The following is a 14,637-nucleotide window of genomic DNA, read 5'->3' as shown; positions in this document are numbered from 1 at the left end:
GGTGTCAATGAACGTAAAGGCGCTAACAGTGGTGAAGCATTAGTAGAAGTTAGCTAAACCTAGCCTCAGAAGTTATTTTCTTGCAGAAGATTCTGTAACACGGAACTCTGACTTTTAAATATGGTCGAGTGTTTTTGTACAATGGACAAATGTCCTTCGTGCAATAAAATAAACAGCGTATTTCACAATATACCACAACTTAGAAAAAAGCAACATAGAAAAGATGCGTCGGCTACGAATCAAACTCGGGTCAACTGCTTGGAAGGCAGCTATGCTAACCACCATACCACCGACAGCGGCATTCGCGAGGTTGGTTTCAGATGTTCGTCCGAAACACGTGCATTGTAACGATGGGCAGAGAGTAACAGAAAATTGGCTGTGGCTCCGTGCCATGTCTGAATTTGGCTGCCTGTAAAATTGTGATCACTGCTTTCATTATTGTAAGCAAGGCCTCTGAGTCAAATATCGACTCGTTACCTGTGATGCAGCGGAGTTGTTAATGAACGTAAAGCGCTAAAAGTGGTGAAGCATTAGTAAAAGTTAGCCCAACTTGAGCCTCAGAAGTTATTTTCTTGCAGAAGAATCTGTAACATGGAACTCCGACTTTTAGGGGTGAAGCTCCTTAGGGCGTGAGCTGTGCGTCCCCTGTAGCCTGTATGTAGCCACCTCTAGTTTAGTTCTTGCAGTGTTCACTAGATTGCGGTACCGTCCCCTGTATGTAGCCACCTCTAGTTTAGTTCTTGCAGTGTTCACTAGATGGTGGTACTTGTAGCTGATGATGAAAAGATGCAAGATGTTATAAACTAGAAAGCGGTACTTGTAGTTGATGAACGACGCGAGATCTTATAAAATAGGAATGATGTCACATATGGCGCGTGTCATTGGTTGAAGGCAATCGTTCGATTTAGTGCGGCGACGTACGCTAGGGGGAGCGATGTAATAAAATCGAGTGGGCAAAATGTACAGACGATTCATGGTTTACCAGGTTTACCTCCGGAGCTTCGCCCACTCATCATCATTCACTTCGTGGATATGGCGGAATTTTTTTATAGTCGGGAGTTTTTGTCAAATAGCCTAATGTCTTTCATGCAATGAAATAAACAGCGCATTGCACAATATACCACAACTTATAAAAAAGCAACATAGAAAAGATGCGTCGGATGGAAATCAAACTCGGGTCAACTGCTTGGAATACAGCTATGCTAGTCACTATACCACCGACGCCGGCATTGGCGAGGCTGCTTTCAGCTGTTCGTCCGGAACACGTGCATTGTAACGATGGGCAGAGAGTGACAAAAAATTAGATGGAGCTCCATTCCGTGTCTGAATTTAGCTCCTGTGAAATTGTGATCACTGCTATCATTATTGTAAGCACTGCCTCTGAGTCAAAAATTGACTCGTTACCTGTGACACAGCAGAGGTGTCAGCTAACGTAAAGGCGCTAACAGTGGTGAAGCATTAGTAGAACTTAGCCCAATATCAGCCTCAAAAATTATTTGGTTGAAGAAGAATCTGAAACATGAAACCCTGACTTTTTAAAATAGTTGGGCGCTTTTGTCAAACAGCCGAATGGCTTTCGTGCAATAGAATAAACAGCGTATTGCATATTATTACACAACTTAGAAAAAAGCAACATAGAAAAGTTGCGTCGGCCGGGAATCAAACCCGGGTCAACTCTTGGAAGGCAGCTATGCTAACCACTATACCACCGACGCCGGCATTTGCGAGGCTGCTTTCAGCTGTTCGTCCGGAACACGTGCATTGTAACGACGGGCAGAGAGTAACAGAAAATTGGCTGTGGCTCCGTGCCGTGTCTGAATTTGGCTGCCTATAAAATTGTGATCACTGCTATCATTATTGTAGGCGCAGCCTCTGAGTCAACAATCGACTCGTTAACTGTGACGCAGCGGAGGTGTCAATGGACGTAAAGGCGCTAACAGTGGTGAAGCATTAGTAGAAGTTAGCTAAACCTAGCCTCAAAAGTTATTTTCTAGCAGAAGAATCTGTAACACGGAACTCTGACTTTTAAATATAGTCGAGTGTTTTTGTACAATAGACAAATGTCTTTCGTGCAATAAAATAAACAGCGTATTTCACAATATACCACAACTTAGAAAAAAGCAACATAAAAAAGATGCGTTCGCTACGAATCAAACTCGGGTCAACTGCTTGGAAGGCAGCTATGCTAACCACTATACCACCGACAGCGGCATTCGCGAGGTTGCTTTCAGATGTTCATCCGAAACACGTGCATTGTAACGATGGGCAGAGAGTAACAGAAAATTGGCTGTGGCTCCATGCCGTGTCTGAATTTGGCTGCCTATAAAATTGTGATCACTACAATCATTATTGTAAGCACGGCCTCTGAGTCAAAAATTGACTCGTTACCTGTGACGCAGCGGAGATGTCAATGAACGTAAAGGCGCTAACAGTGGTGAAGCATTAGTAGAAGTTAGCTAAACCTAGCCTCAGAAGTTATTTTCTTGCAGAAGAATCTGTAACACGGAAGTCTGACTTTTAAATATAGTCGGGTGTTTTTGTACAATAGACAAATGTCTTTCGTGCAATAAAATAAACAGCGTATTGCACAAAATAACACAACTTAGCAAAAGCAACAAAGAAAACATGCGTCGGCTGGGAATCGAACCCGGGTCAAATGCTTGGAAGGCAGCTAAGCTAACCACTATACCACCGACACCGGCATTCGCGATGCTGGTTTCAGCTGTTCATCCGGAACACGTGCAATGTAACGACGGGCAGAGAGTAACAGAAAATTGGCCGTGGCTCCATGCCGTGTATGAATTTGGCTGCCTACAAAATTCCGATCACTGCTATCATTATTGTAAGCGCGGCCTCTGAGTCAACAATCGACTCGTTAACTATGACGCAGCGGAGGTGTCCGTGAACGTAAAGGCGCTAACAGTGGTGAAACATTAGAAGAATTTACCTAAACCTAGCCTCAGAAGTTATTTTTTGCAGAAGAATCTGTAGCATGGAACTCTGATATTTAAATATAGTCGGGTGTTTTTGTACAATAGACAAATGTCTTTCGTGCAATAAAATAAACAGCGTATTTCACAATATACCACAACTTAGAAAAAAGCAACATAAAAAAGATGCTTCGGCTGGGAATCAAACTCGGGTCAACTGCTTGGAAGGCGGCTATGCTAACCACTATACCACCGACAGCGGCATTCGCGAGGTTGCTTTCAGATGTTCATCCGGAACACGTGCATTGTAACGATGGGCAGAGAGTAACAGAAAATTGGCTGTGGCTCCGTGCCGTGTCTGAATTTGGCTGCCTGTAAAAATGTGATCACTGCTTTCATTATTGTAAGCGCGGCCTCTGAGTCAAATATCGACACGTTACCTGTGACGCAGCGGAGATGTCAATGAACGTAAAGGCGCTAACAGTGGTGAAGCATTAGTAGAAGTTAGCTAAACCTAGCCTCAGAAGTTATTTTTTGCAGAAGAATCTGTAACATGGAACTCTGACTTTTAAATATAGTCGGGTGTTTTTGTACAATAGACAAATGTCTTTCGTGCAATAAAATAAACAGCGTATTTCACAATATACCACAACTTAGAAAAAAGACACATAAAAAAGATGCTTCGGCTGGGAATCAAACTCGGGTCAACTGCTTGGAAGGCGGCTATGCTAACCCCTATACCACCGACAGCAGCATTCGCGAGGTTGCTTTCAGATGTTCATCCGGAACACGTGCATTGTAACGATGGGCAGAGAGTAACAGAAAATTGGCTGTGGCTCCGTGCCGTGTCTGAATTTGGCTGCCTATAAAATTGTGATCACTGCTTTCATTATTGTAAGCGCGGCCTCTGAGTCAAATATCGACACGTTACCTATGACGCAGCGGAGATGTCATTGAACGTAAAGGCGCTAACAGTGGTGAAGCATTAGTAGAAGTTGACCCAACTTGAGTCTCCGAAGTTATTTTCTTGCAGAAGAATCTGAAACATGCAACTCTGACTTTTTATTACAGTCGGGTGTTTTTGTCAAAAAGCCGAATGGTTTTTGTGCAATAGAATAAACAGCGTATTGCACAATATAACACAACTTAGCAAAAGCAACAAAGAAAAGATGCGTCGGCCGGGAATCGAACCCGGGTCAAATGCTTGGAAGGCAGCTATGCTAACCACTATACCACCGACGCCGGCCTTTGCGAGGCTGCTTTCGGCTGTTCATCCGGAACACGTCCATTGTAACGATGGGCAGAGAGTAACAGAAAATCGGCTGTGGCTCCATGCCGTGTGTGAATTAGGCTGCCCATAAAATTGTGATCACTGATATCAATATTGTAAGCACGGCCTCTGAGTCAAAAATTGACTCGTTACCTGTGACGCAGCGGAGGTGTCAATGAACGTAAAGGCGCTGACAGTGGTGAAGCATTAGTAGAAGTTAGCCCAACTTGAGCCTCAGAACTTATTTTCTTGCAGAAAAATCTGAAACATGCAACTCTGACTTTTTAATATAGTCGGGCGTTTTTGTCAAACAGCCGAATGGCTTTTGTGCAATAGAAAAAACAGCGTATTGCACATTATAACACAACTTAGAAAAGAGCAACATATAAAAGATGCGTCGGCCGGGAATCAAACCCAAGTCAACTGCTTGGAAGGCAGCTATGCTAACCACTACATCATGGACGTCGGCATTTGCGAGGCTGCTTTCAGCTGTTCATCCGGAACACGTGCATTGTAACGATGGGCAGAGAGTGACAAAAAATTGGATGTGGCTCCATTCCGTGTCTGAATTTAGCTCCTGTAAAATTGTGATCACTGCCATCATTATTGTAAGCACTGCCTCTGAGTCAAAAGTCGACACGTTACCTGTGACACAGCGGAGGTGTCAATGAACGTAAAGGCGCTAACAGTGGTGAAGCATTAGTAGAAGTTAGCTAAACCTAGCCTCAGAAGTTATTTTTTGCAGAAGAATCTGTAACATGGAACTCTGACTTTTAAATATAGTCGGGTGTTTTTGTACAATAGACAAATGTCTTTCGTGCAATAAAATAAACAGCGTATTTCACAATATACCACAACTTAGAAAAAAGACACATAAAAAAGATGCTTCGGCTGGGAATCAAACTCGGGTCAACTGCTTCGAAGGCGGCTATGCTAACCCCTATACCACCGACAGCAGCATTCGCGAGGTTGCTTTCAGATGTTCATCCGGAACACGTGCATTGTAACGATGGGCAGAGAGTAACAGAAAATTGGCTGTGGCTCCGTGCCGTGTCTGAATTTGGCTGCCTATAAAATTGTGATCACTCCTTTCATTATTGTAAGCGCGGCCTCTGAGTCAAATATCGACACGTTACCTATGACGCAGCGGAGATGTCATTGAACGTAAAGGCGCTAACAGTGGTGAAGCATTAGTAGAAGTTGACCCAACTTGAGTCTCCGAAGTTATTTTCTTGCAGAAGAATCTGAAACATGCAACTCTGACTTTTTATTACAGTCGGGTGTTTTTGTCAAAAAGCCGAATGGTTTTTGTGCAATAGAATAAACAGCGTATTGCACAATATAACACAACTTAGCAAAAGCAACAAAGAAAAGATGCGTCGGCCGGGAATCGAACCCGGGTCAAATGCTTGGAAGGCAGCTATGCTAACCACTATACCACCGACGCCGGCCTTTGCGAGGCTGCTTTCGGCTGTTCATCTGGAACACGTCCATTGTAACGATGGGCAGAGAGTAACAGAAAATCGGCTGTGGCTCCATGCCGTGTGTGAATTAGGCTGCCCATAAAATTGTGATCACTGATATCAATATTGTAAGCACGGCCTCTGAGTCAAAAATTGACTCGTTACCTGTGACGCAGCGGAGGTGTCAATGAACGTAAAGGCGCTGACAGTGGTGAAGCATTAGTAGAAGTTAGCCCAACTTGAGCCTCAGAACTTATTTTCTTGCAGAAAAATCTGAAACATGCAACTCTGACTTTTTAATATAGTCGGGCGTTTTTGTCAAACAGCCGAATGGCTTTTGTGCAATAGAAAAAACAGCGTATTGCACATTATAACACAACTTAGAAAAGAGCAACATATAAAAGATGCGTCGGCCGGGAATCAAACCCAAGTCAACTGCTTGGAAGGCAGCTATGCTAACCACTACATCATGGACGTCGGCATTTGCGAGGCTGCTTTCAGCTGTTCATCCGGAACACGTGCATTGTAACGATGGGCAGAGAGTGACAGAAAATTGGATGGGGCTCCATCCCGTGTCTGAATTAAGCTCCTATAAAATTGTGATCACTGCTATCATTATTGTAAGCACGGCCTCTGAGTCAAAAATTGACTCGTTACTTGTGACACAGCGGAGGTGTCAATGAACGTAAAGGTGCTAACAGTGGTGAAGCAATTGTAAAGTTAGCTAAACCTAGCCTCAGAAGTTATTTTTTGCAGAAGAATCTGTAACATGGAACTCTGAATTTTAAGTATAGTCGGGTGTTTTTGTACCATAGACAAATGTCTTTCTTGCTATAAATAAACAGCGTATTTCACATTATACCACAACTTAGAAAAAAGCAACATAGAAAAGATGCGTCGGCTGGGAATCAAACTCGGGTCAACTGCTTGGAAGGCAGCCATGCTAACCACTATACCACCGACACCGGCATTTGCGAGGCTGCTTTCAGCTGTTCATCCGGAACACGTGCATTGTAACGATGGGCAGAGAGTGACAGAAAATGGGCTGTTTCTTCCTGCCGTTTCCGCATTCTGTTGCCTATTAAATTGTGGTCACCGCTATCATTACTGTAAGCGGGGACTCTTAGTCGGCAATGAACTCATTACCTGTGACGCAGCGGAGGTGTCAATGAACGTAAAGGCGCTAACAGTGGTGAGCATTAGTAAAAGTTAGCCTAACATCAGCCTCAGAAGGGATATTCTTGCAGAAGAATCTGAAACATGCAACTCTGACTTTTTAATATAGTCGGGTGTTTTTGTCAAATAGCCAAATGGCTTTCGTGCAATAAAATAAACAGCGTATTGCACATTATAACACAACTTAGAAAAAAGCAACATAGAAAAGATGCGTCGGCCGGGAATAAAACCCGCGTAAACTGCTTGGAAGGCAGCATATGCTAACCACTATACCACCGACGCCGGCATTCGCGGGGCTGCTTGCAGCTGTTCATCCGGAACGCGCACATTGTAACGATGGGCAGAGAGCGACAGAAAATTGGCTGTTGCTTCCTGCCGTTTCCGCATTCTGTTGCCTATTAAATTGTGGTCACCGCTATAAGTATTGTAAGCGTGGACTCTTAGTCGGCAATCGTCTTGTTACCTGTGACGCAGTGGTGGTGTCAATGAACGTAAAGGCGCCAACAGCGGTGAAACATCAGTAGAAGTTCACCCAACTTGGAACTCATAAAATATTTTGTTGCAGAAGAATCTGAAACTTGCAACTTGGACTTTTGAAAATAGTTGGGTGTTTTCGTCAAACAGCCGAATGGCTATTGTGCAATAGAAAAAAGAGCACAATGCCCATTACAAAAAAATTTTAGAAAAAAGCAACCAAAAATGCATCGGTTGGCAATCGATCCCGGGTCAACTGCTTGGAAGGCAGCTATGCTCAGTTCAGTTCAGTTCAGTTTAATAACCTTAAGGGCTTCCGGAAGGAAGCTATACATAACGGGTGGGTTACAACTTCTCACATAGACATTTCATATTGATTTGTTATATGCTGCTGAAACAATGATGGGCAGGTGATGGCGGCAAAGTCAGCAGGAAGGCCGTTCCAGTGTTTGGCAGTTCGGGGGATGAACGAGGCGGAGAAGTGAGCAGTTCGGGCACGTGGGCGCGCGACCTGCTGCGGATGACTGGTGCGGCTAGAAATGCGTGAAGTGGGTACGATGTATGGCGCTTGACTGAGGGTGCCGTTAAAGAACTTGTGAAAGAGCATGAGACTGGAAATATGTCGAAGATCAAAAATCTAAATTAAACCGGAATCTGCCTTAAGTGCTGAAATGCTGATATTGTACGAGTTTTTTGAGTGAATGAATCGGGTAGCGCGATTTTGAACAGCTTCAAGTAGGTCAATAAGATATTATTGACGTGGGTTCCAGAAGGCCGATGCATACTCCAGTTTCGGTGTCACGAGGGATTGGTAAGCGAGCAATTTGACATTTTTTGGGGCCTGACGAATATTACGCCTCAGGAAACCTAGCGTCCGGTATAAGAGCGTGCCAGGACAGGTCGTTAGAAAGAGTGATTTCAAGATATTTATTAGAATGGACATTCTCGAGAAGCGTGTTTTTGATCTTATAAGAAGGTGCTATGGCATGACTGCTGCGAAAAAGGGACATAGCTTTGCACTTATTTGTATTTAGGGTCATGAGCCTATCGTTAAACCAAGTAGTTATGTTGTCTAGGTCTTTCTGGAGAGCAGTTTGATTGTGGCTATCATAAATGGTACGGTAAATGACACAGTCGTCCGCAAACGTGCTAATTTTAGAAGAGACATGCGAAGGTAAGTCATTAATATATATTAAGAGTAAGAGGGGGCCAAGGACAGATCCTTGAGGAACGCCAGATGTTACTAGTACTGGGTTAGACAAGTTATTATTGATGGCTACGGACTGGGAGCGGTTACTAAGAAATTCAATAATCCGTTTGAAGACATCTGGGTGTAAGTTAAGTTTTTTTTAACTTGAATAATGGGCGCTGGCGAGGAACCTTATCAAAGGCCTTGCAGAATTCCAGGAAAATGACGTCAGTTTGCACATTGATATCGAGATTAGTATGAATGTCATGCAGAAAAATGGCAAGCTGCATTTCACAAGATACATCCTTGCGAAACCCATGTTGTGTGGGATGAAAAAAGTTGTTCGAGTCAAGAAACTTCATGATAAGAGAATAGATGACGTGTTTCATGATTTTACAAGGAATGCTCGTTAATGAGATGGGACGGTAGTTTAGCGGGGAGCCTTTGTTACCTGATTTATGGACTGAAACGACCTTCCCAACCCTCCAGTTATCTGGAATAAGACCTAAGGAAAGAGAGTGGGTGAACAGCAAGGATAAATGGGCTGGGACAATGCACTTCGTATTTTTCAAAATTTTCGCATTAATTTCATCTATACCAGAGGAGCATGTACACTTCATTTTGTCAATGATAGCGCTAATTCCGCTTATATTAAAAGTGATGGCTGGCATTTCAGAACTTATACAAAACGATGGTGAAGCGGGATGTGCGTTTGACTTGTGAGTAAAGCACTTGCAAAAGCGGAGTTGAAAACGTTGGCGCAATCGGCATCCTTAAGAGTTAAGTTGGATTCGTTCGTTATTTAATAGCCTTAGTGTCACTAGGGTTTACAACTTTCCAAAATTGCCTTGGATTTGTAAGTAATAGGTTTGGTAGGTTGGTGTTGTAAATTGTATGTTTAGCTTGACGTAATGCGTGCAGGCAGTTTTTTTCTGCTTCATAATATTTATCCCATGCACAAGTACGTCCAGTTTTCCTGGCGGAGCGATAAAGGCGTTTTTTCTTTGTTCCAGGCGTTTTAAGGCAGTTGTAAACCATGGTTTTTGCTGGGAGGAACGAAAACTGATTTTCGGAATAAATTTGTCTGTTAGATTCGCTAGTTTATTTTTGAAGCGTGTCCAATTGCTACCTACAGAATGTTCATAAAAGGCTGACTTGAATACGGGATGGAATTGAGTCATGGCATCGTTAATCTCTTGATAGTTACCTTTGTCGTAAAGACGCATTGTTTTCTCGAAGGTATTTCGCGCTGACGGAGTGAATGAGAAGACAGCATGGATGGGTTTGTGGTCGTCTATTTCAGATAAACACATAATGGACGAAAGGCTGTCGGGGAAATTGGTTAGTACAAGATCCAGAACGTTAGCAACTTGTTGGGTAACCCGGGTGGGTTCTGATACTAGCTGAGAAAGGTTGAAGTTTAAGCAAAAAATCGACAAAATTCCGCGTCTCAGTGTTCCCTGGCACTGAAGATGATTGCGGGTTAAACCAGTCAATAAGTGGAAAATTAAAATCACCGAAGAGGACGAGCTGTGCGGTTGTGTGTTCTGTCACTAGCTTGCTTACGATGTCGTTAAGCTGGTAACTGAATCAGCAGTGGCACTAGGGGGCCTGTAGCAAACACCGAGTAAAACTTTTTTGGAAGGGTGTAGATTAATACCCAGAATGTTTCCAGGCTTGATGAAATGCTTATTCGCGAGCATAGTAGATGCTCGCGCAATGCTATTAGTGCACCACCGCCACGAGTACCTGTGCGGTCTTTTCGAAAAAGGCAAAAATTTGGCAAGTCTGTTAGAACTTCGCGATCAGTGACATCGCTACTCAGCCACGTTTCAGTTAGTAACAGTATATCGCTACCGGTTGATAAAACTCGGCTTGACAACAAGTCACGCTTCGGAAGAAAACTGCGCACGTTGGCTTAGATTATCGAAAGTGACACAAAGTTAGCGGAGCAATCAGTAATTTTCTGTTTGCACGGAGTAGCTGCTAAGTGACTTCCTTGACTCCGTTAGAAGCAGCATCAAAAATATATTTCTTAGAACCGATGAATAAGGTTTGGAAGCGAAGCGAATACGGGACTCCTTTTTTTTAGCAAATGCTAGAAGATGCCTGCGTGAATTCCGAACTTGTGGCGATATATCTTCACCGATACTATAACTAGTGTTCTTAAGCATACGTCCTCTCGAAAGGATATTTGTTTTAGTTTTATGGTACGCAAATTTAACTATTAGAGGGCGACAGCGGTTGAGCGAGTGACGACCATCGCGATGTGCCCGTTCGATTTCTTTTGGGTCGACGTTTACCTGGAACCTCTCACGGCACAGATCAAATATCAGACCTTCTACGTCCGCAGTGGTTTCGGGGCTGGAAGACTCAGGATTGCCATAGAAAATGAAAGTGTCCCGTCGTGATCGATTATCAGCATCCTCGATACGTGCTTCCAGCTTAGAAATACGATGCGCAGCTTCTTCATTAGCAGTGCGCATCGCCACCATTTCGTTTCGGATAGGCGTAAACGTCTCGTAGTGACTTTCAAGGGTACCTAATCATTCACTCAAGTCCGCTATATTTTTGTTGGTAGTGATTACCTGGGTTTTTAGGCCCCGCATTTCGGTAATTGGCTGGTTCTGACCCGTGGTTAGCTTTCTCAATTCGGTTAGTATGTTTTCAGATTTGTTAGGACTAGGATGTGTTTCCACATCACCAGCCAGAATCAGCAAGTCGCATATTACATGCAAACACTCAACAGCAATGTTAATACAGCAATGTGGGCTCGGCACTTTACCAAAAGATAGTTACTAGATTTATTAGCAAATAAAGCGTGAGGTTCACCAACTTGCATTGCAAGAGCAAGGTTTAGCACAGTGAGCAAAGGCACAGTCACCGGGCCCACAAAGCTGCGGCGAAGGTCGTGCACTCATTATGTACACTGGGTGCGCTGCCGTTGATGACGATGGGGCTTGCAATCCTTCACTGAAGACCGAAGGCCACCCTGGCCACCCTCGCTGCGGCGAGCTGTCCGAGTAGGGCGCATCGCCGCTAAGCAGAACTGGATAGTTTCCCAGCTCTTTTGCTTGAAATTCGGCTACACACCCTGCTGAGGTGACTGTAGCTGCGTTGCCTATCACAGGCAGTAGTATCTGCGTGGCGACGAAGCTGATAATCTGCATTGCAAGAGCAAAATGTTTAGCACAGTGTGCAAAGGCACAGTCACCGGGCCCACCGCTTTACCACCGAAGCCGGCATTTGCGAGGCTGTTTGCAGCTCTTAATCTGGAACACGCGCATTGTAACGATAGGCAGAGAGTGACAGAAATTCGGCTGCTGCTCCCTGCCGTGTCTTAATTCGGCTGCCTATAATATTGTGGCCACCGCTATCATAATTGCAAGCACAGCCTCTGAGTCAACTATCGACTCGTTACCTGTGACGCAGTGGACGTGTCAATGAAAGTAAAGGCGCTAATAGTGGTGAAGAATTAGTAGAAGTTAGCACAACATCAGCCTCAGAAGTTCATTTGTTGCAGAAGAATCTGAAACAAGAAACTCTGACTTTTTAAAATAGTTGGGCGTTTTCGTCAAACAGCCGAATGGCTTTCGTGCAATAGAACAAACAGCGTATTGCACATTATAACACAACTTAGAAAAAAGCAACATAAAAAAGGTGTGTCAGCTGGGAATCAATTTGGGTCAACTGATTGGAAATAGCTAGGCTCAACACTATACCACCAACGTCGGCATTTGCGAGGCTGCTTTCAGCTGTTCATCCGGAACACGTCCATTGTAACGATGGGCAGAGTGTAACAGAAAATTGGCCAGGGCTCCGTGCCGTGTCTGAATTTGGCTGCCTATAAAATATTGATCACTGCTATCATTATTGTAAGCGGGGTCTCTGAGTCAAATATCAACTTGTTACCTGGTCACAGCAGAGGGGTCAATGAACGAAAAGGCGCTAACAGTGGTGGAGCATTCGTAGAAGTTAGCCCAACTTAAGCCTCAGAAGTTACTTTGTTGCAGAAGAATCTGAAACATCCAACTCCGACTTTTTATTATAGTCGGGCGTTTTTATAAAACACCTGAATGGCTTTAGTGCAACAGAATAAACAGCTTGTTGCACATTACAAAACAACTTGCAAAACAGCAAGAAAGCAAAGATGCAAGGCCGGGAATCGAACCCGGGTGAACTGCTTGGAAGGCAGCTATGCTAACCACTATACCACCGAAGCCGCCATTTGTGAGGCTGCTTGCAGCTGTTAATCCAGAACACGGGCATTATAACGATGGGCAGAGAGTGACAGAAAATTGGCTGCTGCTCCTTGCCGTGTCTGAATTCAGCTACCTATAAAATTGTTGTCACCGCTATCATTATTCTAAGCGCGGCCTCTGAGTCGGCATTTGACTCTTTGGATGTAACGCAGTGGTGGTGTCAATGGACGCAAAAGCGCCAACAGCGGTGAAGCATCAGTAGAAGTTCACCCAACTTAAGCCTCAGAAGTTCTTTTTTTTTTTTGCAGAAGAATCTGAAACAAGCAACGCCTGACTTTTTCAAATAGTAGGGCGTTTTTGTCAAAGAGCCAAATGGCTTTCGTGCATTAGAATATACAGCGTATTTTAAGTTATGAAACATCTTAGATCAATGCATCAAAGAACAGATGCGTCAACCGGGAGTCGAACGCGGGTCAACTGCTTGGAAGGCAGCTATGCTAACCAGTATACTACCGACGCCGGTGTTTCCGAGGCAGATTTCAGCTGTTAATCCGGAGCACGCGCATGGTAACGGTGAGCAGAGAGTGACAGAAAATTGTCTGGTGCTCCATCTTGGGTCTGCATTAGGCTGCCTATAAAATTGTGGTCACCGCTATCATTATTGTAAGCGCAGCCTCTGAGTCAGCACTTGACTTGTTACCGTTGACGCAGTGTTGCTGTCAACAATCGTAAAGGTGCCAATTGCGTTGAAGAATAGTAAAAGTTGACCCAACTAGAGTCTATTATGTTATTTTGTTGCAGAAGAATATGAAACAGGCATCTATGACTTTTTCACTAGTCGGGCAATTTCGTCAAACAGCCAAATGACTTTCGTGCAATAGAATAAACAGAGTATTACACGTTATAACACAACTTTGACAAAAGCATCAAAGAAAAAATACGTCGGCCGGGAATCGAACGCGGGTCAACTGCTTGGAAGGCAGCTATGCAAACCACTGTACCACCAACGCCGGCCTTTCCGAGGCTGCTTTCAGCTGTTAATCCGGAGCACGCCCATTGTAAAGATGGGCAGAGAGTGACAGAAAAATTGTCTGGTGTTCCATCCCGGGTCTGCGTTTGCTTGCCTATATTATTTTCGTCACCGCTATCAGTATTGTAAGCACGGACCCTTACTCGGCAATCGACTCGTTACCTGTGACGCAGCGCTGGTGTCAATGAACAAAAAGGCGCCAACAGTGGTGAAGCAGTAGTAGAAGTTAGCCCAACTTGCAACTCATAAAATATTTTGTTGCAGAAGAATCTGGAACTTGCAACTTCGACTTTTTAAAATAGTTGGGCGTTTTCGTCAAACAGCCGAATGGCTTTAGTGCAATAGAAAACAGAGCACATTGCTCATTACAAAAAATAACTTAGACAAAAGCAACAAAAAAAAGATGTGTCGGCCGGGAATAGAACCCGGGTGAACTACTTAAAAGGCAGCTATGCTAACCACTATACCACCGACGCCGGCATTTGCTTGGCTGCTTTCAGCTGTTCATACGAAGCACGTGCATTGTAACGATCGGCAGAGAAGGACAGAAAATTGGATGTTGCTCCGTCCTGTGTGCATTTGGCTGCCTATAAAATTGTGGTCACCGCTATCATTATTGTAAGCGCAGCCTCTGAGTCAGCACTTCACTTGTTACCTGTGACGCAGTGTTGGTGTAAACGATCGTAAAGGCGCCAACAGCGTTGAAGCATTAGTAGAAGTTGACCCAACTTAGTAGAAGTTGTAGAAGTTGACCCAACTTAAGCCTCTGAAGTTATTTTGTTGCAGAAGAATCTGAAACAGGCTACTATGACTTTTTCAAATAGTCAGCCACTTTTGTCAAACCGTCGAATGACTTTAGTGCAATAGAATAAACAGAGTATTGCACATTATAGCACAACTTGG

The 14,637-nt window shown here is 44.0% G+C and overlaps 2 non-coding genes across 2 annotated transcripts; both read right to left on the bottom strand.

Moving 5' to 3' along the window:
* Positions 1–4,100: 4,100 nt before the first annotated feature.
* TRNAG-UCC (transfer RNA glycine (anticodon UCC)) lies at positions 4,101–4,172 on the bottom strand. The gene has a single exon. It is a non-coding gene; the product is annotated as a tRNA-Gly (tRNA).
* A 1,403-nt stretch (positions 4,173–5,575) lies between these two features.
* Positions 5,576–5,647, bottom strand: TRNAG-UCC (transfer RNA glycine (anticodon UCC)). The gene has a single exon. It is a non-coding gene; the product is annotated as a tRNA-Gly (tRNA).
* Between the last annotated feature and the right edge of the window lie 8,990 nt (positions 5,648–14,637).

The sequence above is a fragment of the Rhipicephalus microplus genome, chromosome 8 (assembly GCF_043290135.1).
Source record: "Rhipicephalus microplus isolate Deutch F79 chromosome 8, USDA_Rmic, whole genome shotgun sequence".
Taxonomy (NCBI): domain Eukaryota; kingdom Metazoa; phylum Arthropoda; class Arachnida; order Ixodida; family Ixodidae; genus Rhipicephalus; species Rhipicephalus microplus.
The sequence above is the reverse complement of the archived record's forward strand: the minus strand, read 5'-3'. Positions and strand labels throughout refer to the sequence as shown.